The 6,361-nt window shown below is 41.8% G+C and overlaps 1 protein-coding gene across 1 annotated transcript in view; it reads right to left on the bottom strand.

Moving 5' to 3' along the window:
• The window catches only part of LOC144806261 (uncharacterized), a 380,563-nt gene that overhangs the window by 176,507 nt on the left and 197,695 nt on the right, over positions 1-6,361 (bottom strand).

Below are 6,361 nucleotides of genomic sequence, written 5' to 3'. Positions count from 1 at the left end.
TTCCGCAGGTTCAGTCCCAGAGACATTATCTGTAACTGAACGCAGACACCCTAGGAAGCATGTGCTTTTAAGACAAGTTGCGTTCACTCACCTGAAGGTGACATGCTTCATCATTGGGCTATACTCCTCACCAGGCCGGCGCTACAATGCCTGGCGGGCACCACAAGAGGCCACTTTGTCGGAGATCTTTTAATAAGTACGCCGGGTGAGCATAGTAGGACAGAGGATGTTGTGTCATAAGATGTGAGATTGGTGAAGTCTGAATATAAGATCAACCATCGACCAGTTGCCACAATATAGTTAATGTTATCTTCCTGGTCCATGTTGAGATTAAAAACAGTGGCAGAGAAATTGAGGAACTAATGGCCCCTATCACTGTGTGAAAGTGTCGATCACCTGTGGACCTGCTGGTAAGCTGGGGTCTATACTTCAGGTCAACGTTTTTCATGCTTTGTGTAGTCATGGAGCAATCTGTTGGCATTTCATCAGGACCAAATATGGGAAAATGGGTAAATGTGACCTAATCTTCTCCACAGCGTGAGGAGCTCTGTAACTCAAAGCCCTGCACCGTGCATAGGTTATAAGGTGCCTATTAACATCTTACTACCACAGGTGAGCACTGCCTAACAGGGTACACTAGATACGGTAACCCTCCTAAAATTCAGGGCATATTGACTTATCCAATAGCGAGGACGCCGCATCAGAGGGCAACTGGTTTGAAAAGCACATGCTTCCTAGGGTGTCTGCGTTCAGGTAGAGATAATGTCTGTGGGACTGAATCTCCAGAACAGTATACTGTTAGTTGATTTATAAGAAGAAAGTGTATACTGGACTGCCATTTTCCTTGTCATCTCACACCGGGAGGCCAACACATCTATCATACATTTAATTCAAAAATAGCAAAAGGCCAAGCAAACTAACAAGTGACAATTGTCTTTGCAATGGACGAGTGCATCCACCCTAAAGCAAGTTGGAGTATATAATGCTAATGCTACACAATGTATTTTTATACACTTTTCTCCTAATACAAGTCAATGAAACATGAACACGTGATAGAAGCAGTTACTGTAACAACACTAATGAGTAGGAGGCAGGATCTTCTCTCGAGAGGAATGTGAGGAGTCCGTGAGGTGCAGATCAAAGATACACAGAAAAGCTGCAGAATTCACTGTTTCTGGAAATAACACTTCTGTTTGTCAATGTTCAATTTACTACAAGATGCAGGAAAGTGTGCAGATGGACATCACTAAAGAAAATGGTTCTGGGCCCTAATAGAATCATGTAACTTTGCAGGCATATTAAGGCGAACAGACACATCAAATTAATATAAGAATATTGTAATTTGGTAATGTAATATATCAATGCAGGTTGTGGCATTCATGTGTAACCAATTATCGGTATTAAAGAAACCAGTATATCCAGTTATGCTTTCTCAATTCCTTCTTCCTAGAGGTCACCACTGCTGCTAGCCAGCTGTATTCAGCAGTGCCTCCTGTGACCTGGAATCCTGCATTTAATCAATACCAAAGGTTGTCAATGCTTCTAGCCAACTCCGGTCACTGGTGCCACTCGCACCCCACCATCTATGGGCCTGTTATTCTTTTAGCCGGCTCCAGTCAGTAGTGGCCCCTTGGACCCGTTATCATTCTAGCCAACGTGAGTCATTAGTAGCACATTGGGACTAGTGATCATACTAACCAGCTTCAGTCAGTATTGGCCCCCTGAGACCTATTATCCTGCTAAGTAACTCCAGTCAGTGGTGACCCCTGTACCTTAAATCCTGCTAATATTCAAAACTAGAGGTCAACTCTACTGCCAACCAGTTCCAGTCAATATTGACATGCATTGTTACCCTGCCTGTAATGAATACCAGAGGCTAGCGTTGTTGCTAGCCAGCTCCATTCACCAGTGGCCCGTCACATATTATCCTCAATAGGATCAATGCCCATGGCCTTTGCAGCTGCTAACCTGCTCTAGTCAGTAGTGACCTCCCAGACCTGTTATTCTACATATAATCAGCAAGGCTTCGGCCCTAATAACACTCACCCCACATCCTTATGGTTAGCGATGTCCAACAAACTAATGGTCTGCCTGATCTAGTGCACGTCAGGTGGATTGTCATGTGTCCAGCCTTTCTTGGGTGCCGTCGGTGTAAATACATCGGACGGCCCTTCCTTTTTAGATCACGCAGTCTGATGTATTTTTCTCTTATTCTGGACCACAAGGGAATACCTGGCAGTCGTGATGAGAATCTTTTTTGAATAAACCCCACTTCCTGGGATAAAGTTATTCAGGGAGAAAGTTCCAAGGGTGTGAGGGTGATTAGTTATTGGTTTTCAAAATCAAACTGCAGCTTTGGAAGCTTGTTTTTGAAAAACACACAAGTTGGTGAATGGGCGCCTGAAACATGGCAGCCGCTCACCACCCATGCAGTGCCTTCAGAGGAGCCACCATGGCTGCTGAAGGGACATAGAGCGCCACAGGGCCAGCAGGGATCTCTAACAAGTCGGGTGACCCTTTGGACTTTTAATCAAACCCAAAGTCTTGATAATTGAAAAAATAGAGGAGTGGAGAAAAGAGAGAGTTAATTAGAATGCTGCAGGTATGTGATTTCTTGTATGTGAATAAGTAAATGACAAGACGCTGCTGTGTTCCTTACCTTAACGCAGCATTTTTTTAAAAACCTGATATATATGTCGCATTGGTTTATCTCTGCAAGTTCAGCTGAACAAGTTACTGGTTATGTTAAATTATGTCATACTGGATTGCGGTCTAGAAAACATACAAGGACCAAACGCTTCAGCTTGTCAAAGCAAGGCAGTTTCAGTCCAGCTGATAGAGAGCCCGGGTCACCCGGCCAAATAATTTCACCATACACGTACCAGGCCCATATATTGTTTCAATTTATCATATACACTAATCGGGTGACCTTACACTCTACTATCAGTAACCCTGATTCCTTCCTATTTATTCTTGCTGTACCTGACTTACCAATCCACCGTTACGGGTACCTATGACCACAATGGATCAGGGAGCTAGCTGGAAATAAAAGCAGGCAACCAAATACCAACTTTTATATTTTTCTGTATTAAATGACCACAGACTACTGGAAGGTTTAAAGGTTTATCTAGAATTCAGATTCGGAAAGCATACAGTTTACAACCAATAGGCAATCAATAATCAAGATAACGAACAGCACATAGCCATAGAGAAAGTAAATCAGGGCAACCATTTATGAATCTATAGAAAGATGAGGACATGAGAAATACTAGACAAATTTCAGGAAATGGAACTTTAAGAAAGTATAACTATAAATGGGCAATTTTATGCACGTACTAGAATTTCACTACCGAGAAATACTTAAAAGATTTGGTGAGAAATTGGAAATCCTATACATCTATAGGGAGGGTAAAATAGGAACACGCTATAGTTCTAACAAATTTACTTCAATCAGCTTACAGGAGAAAATTAGAAACCAGATCTATAATTTATAAACAGTATGGAGAGAATATGCTCTAAAGGTGGGGAAACATAGGAACATGCTATGAAAAATAAATGTATGTCTTTTCATATAGTAGATTGCGAAAAGCATGGAAAATTAACGTATGCAAAAGTATGTCTTTATTGAAGCAAAGACAGAAAAATAGAAGGTGCAGTATAGAGTTTCAGCACTATATATTTACCTAGAATGGTGTGAAGACCAACCCTGGCCACGGATCAGTCAAGGACAGGAAATACCCCAAGGAAGGACAGTTATCAATGGGACAGCAGGTGCAGAATGGACACCCCAGGACAGGACAGGAAAACCAGATTAGGATCAGGACAGGACCACCAAGGAACGACCAGCACCCGCAGTTCGGAAGCAACGCCTGCGCTCCACCCTCTCTGCAGCTATCAGTCAGAACCCCGATTGGGTTAGCGAATTCCCCAGCAAAGTGCTCCGCCAGCACTTAAGGTTTAGTAAAACCTCTTGAGTCTATGGTATATTTCAGACAGAGTGCTCCGCAACCCTATGTATCAGTCACCTATTGAGTGCGTTGGGTCAGTGACAGGTCAGCTATTCAGACAAGTCGGACAATTTCTCTAGCTAAACCTAGGCTAGTTATACTGTTTTCGGGTCAGTGTACCACCCCCCAAATGTTGCAAGTGTCAGAATCCCCAATTTCGATTGGTCCCCAAGTAGGATAGGTCAACACACCAATCATATTCGAATTCTACAAGCCTAAATTTGCATACTCTAGGACCGCCTAGTGATTTTGGGGTTCTCATGAGATATTCTACAGAATACAATGGAAAAATTACAAATGTAACAATTGCGGTACAGTTCAGCTCCATCCTGCTGGGTCGCAGGTCACGTTCTCAGGAGCATCTTGACTGTGGCTGCCAGCTGGCTGAGTTCCACTGCTCAAGGTTGCCTTTTCTCTGCCAGGGTGACATGCACAGTAGAGACTTTCAAGATGGCTCGCATATCCCTCAGACCCCCAATATCGCGGTACATGAAAGGAAAGCGAAAATAAATTAAAACATAGAAATAAATGAATTCACTGTATACCATGAATAGTTACTCTATACCTCTTACTTGAAAAATATACTATGGTATTACGGTTTAGTGCAACAGACAATAACACGAAAACATCAGCGCAAGCTTCACCATGTGAGTACACAGACGGCCATTTTAAAAGCAAGTGCGCAGGCGCAAAGATTCCCTCCAAAACTGCAAGTATGTCACGTCACGTGAGTGTGACTAACGCATGCGCAGAAAGAAACCCGCCACGCAGCGCCATTTTTAGTCACAAGGGTTATTGAATTAGTAGACACATAGGCAAGCGTCACAAGGACACCCAAAATGTAAATTAAAGGGAAATTAGTAAGATGAACAGGTTGAATTACATGATTATATGTTATTCGAGGTTCTTGAATTCCAGCAAGTCGCGTAATATGCGAAATCTTGCTTCATCAATCCCCTCTTTGATGATATTTACTATCTTCACAAACATAATAGAATCAGATGCCAACTTTTTCATACTTTGTGCATTTCAATCTCTTCCAACATTCGATTCAATTTCTCCTTCACATCTTTGTTAGGGTGAGAATTTTTCACCCTTTTGTAAATCTGATTATTCAGTTCCTCCAATTCAAGCTCATCCACACTCCGTTTCATACCTCTCCTATTCACAGTGTACTTCTTTGTGTGCTGGCGACATTTGCAACAGACACATATGAGGAATATGATGAAACCTATTACTCCAATTGGCATCAGTACCTTTAACAAAAATCCTTTACCTAAATTAGAAAACCAATGACCTACAGCGGAGAGACCATCAGTAAGTCTCTTCCAGGCACTATCAACCTCCAGTGGTTTGAGTTCTTTTTCCAAATTGGTAATGTTTTTCACATATTGCTTGATTTGCACGCTTTTGTCCGGTATGTAAGTGCAACAATGTTGCGCCTTCAACATCCGGCAGACTCCGCCCTCTTTTGCTAATAAGGTGTCAAGAGCAAGTCTGTTCTGTAAAACCATAGATCTGATCGCAACCATTTCGGTATTGACCAACAGAAATCCATGAGCTGTGTCAGTAGACAACACATCCACTATTGTGGACAATTTGCAAATTCTGTGTGTGTTCAGAACCACTCCCACTCCAGGTATCAGTGCACTAAAAATACTACCCATTATTTCACCTACACTTTCTCTTTTACTACGCACTAAGCCATTAGTGTTTTCACTGCTTCCAGCAATTTCATTCACATGGTATATTTTCGGGAAGACTATGCCAAAGTAGCTGCTTCCATACCAGTGATCCGGCAATTTGAAATAAGCCTTGTTTCCACATATAATAAATTCCGGGAAACACAGGTTCTAACCCATTTTTGAAACCCCAACCTCCAATTACTTTGTAATTGTGTTCACATTGACTGGAACCAATGAAAATGTTATTATAATAACTTGTCCTTTCGCGGTGAAGACACAGTTTCCCCTTTCTTTCGAAATCCAGTAACAAAGCAGGACCAGCCCCACCATTCGAGGTGCTTTCCATGTTTTCAGCCTATTTATGAGTTCTCTGCTTTTTATCATTTGCCTTTCTTTGGAAACTTTCTCTTCTTTTCTCTGCCATGTCTAAAAACATGTTTTCTTGTTCATGTAATGAACAGGTCAAGTTATCTCTATGTGCTTCACCTAAATCCATGGTACCTATAGTCAGAAAGTATTCTCCCATATAATGTGTAACGTCACTTTTAGTATGTACAGGGTTCAGATTTCCACGTATAGGAAGTTCAGAAAATATCACGTCTGAGTTAGAGTAATAGTACTGTAATGGTCCTCTTTTGTAAAACAAGCTAGCTAAAACGCTACAGGAAA

Source organism: Lissotriton helveticus (assembly GCF_964261635.1).
Source record: "Lissotriton helveticus chromosome 1_1 unlocalized genomic scaffold, aLisHel1.1 SUPER_1_unloc_58, whole genome shotgun sequence".
In the NCBI taxonomy this organism is placed as follows: domain Eukaryota; kingdom Metazoa; phylum Chordata; class Amphibia; order Caudata; family Salamandridae; genus Lissotriton; species Lissotriton helveticus.
This window is presented reverse-complemented; position numbering and strand designations above follow the sequence as displayed.